We start from the raw sequence: 1,424 nt of genomic DNA on the forward strand, positions 1-1,424 counted from the left end.
TAATAGCCATTCCCGATCTCAAGCCTGTTACAGCGCCACCTAGTGGCCAAAATCCGCATCTTTTTTACTGTGATCCCGGAGTGAGCTGGTACATATGTGTACCAAACCTCGTTAAGATATCTCAAACCGTTCACGAGTTATAGCCATTTCAGTGACGATAGGCTACTTCCTGTATGGAGTTTTGGCGCCCCCTAGTGACCCTGAAGCGGAATTTCAAATTCTGTTCGATAATTATTTACCTACTCACTCCACAGATTTCTCCTGCGTTGGAACGATTCCGATCGGGTGAAAAACCTAGGACTAGTTCGTTTTGGCTTGAAATGCATATTATGCAAATTAGCGGAAAATTTTGCATACCGGAAATGAAATCGGAGATATACATTTTTTAAGTTTGGAGCAAGGGATTACAATGATACCAAACACTTGAGTGTCAGATATCCGGTTTAGGAGTTATGAAGCCCAACGCGTCGGGCATTGCTGTAGCGCCACCTATGGGCCGATTTGGCTGATTCACTGTATCTGAGTAGCCTGCTAATATACAACCAGATGACCAAGTGGCAAGTTTCTACGACTTACGGTTTGGGCTGGGCAATGCGTTTTAGCGTGGAAAAATAATAAATAATAATAATAATATTAAAGCTGCAAGCAGCATTTGCCGGGTTTCGAGCATTAAGGCACGTCAAAGACGTCACACGTCGTCGACCAGGCTGATCCAGCATCCACAAAAACGAAAGAGATGGTCAGAAACAATTCATACAGACTATGTATGCTTAAACACACGTGCACCTATAGGACAAACATGTCACTTGCGTAATGTGAAGTCATTCGCTTGGGTTCAAGCGATTTGGGACCTTAAGAGCTTTAAGGGCATGCTTGTGTAGATTTGCTGCATTGTATGGCCAGCAGCCATATCACCCTGTAGCCCAATACAGCTTGCCCACTGAAGCTAAGCAGGGCTGAGCCTGGTCAGTACTTGGATGGGAGACCACCTGGGAAAACCAGGTTGCTGCTGGTAGTGGTGTTAGTGAGACCAGCAGGGGGTGCTCACCCTGTGGTCTGTGTGGGTCCTAACACCCCAGTATAGTGATGGGGACACTATACTGTCAAAAAAGCACCGTCCTTCGGATGAGACGTTAAATCGAGGTCCTGACTCTCTGTGGTCATTAAAAATCCCAGGATGTCCTTCGAAAAGAGTAGGGGTGTGCCCCCGCATCCTGGCCAAACTTGCCCATTGGCCTACTAATCATCCCTCATACTAATTGGCTATATCACTCGGTCTCCTCTCCACTAATACGCTGGTGTGTGGTGAGCGGTCTGGTGCAATATGGCTGCCGTCGCATCATCCAGGTGGATGCTGCACATTGATGGTGGTTGTGGAGATTCCCCCATTCATATGTAAAGCGCTTTGAGTCCTGAGAACAGCG

General features: G+C 46.8%; 1 pseudogene; it reads left to right on the plus strand.

Annotated features, from left to right (window-relative positions):
* Positions 1-898: 898 nt before the first annotated feature.
* LOC141350284 (5S ribosomal RNA) lies at positions 899-1,015 on the plus strand (annotated as a pseudogene).
* Positions 1,016-1,424: the final 409 nt, after the last annotated feature.

This window comes from Misgurnus anguillicaudatus, chromosome 17 (genome assembly GCF_027580225.2).
Source record: "Misgurnus anguillicaudatus chromosome 17, ASM2758022v2, whole genome shotgun sequence".
NCBI lineage: Eukaryota > Metazoa > Chordata > Actinopteri > Cypriniformes > Cobitidae > Misgurnus > Misgurnus anguillicaudatus.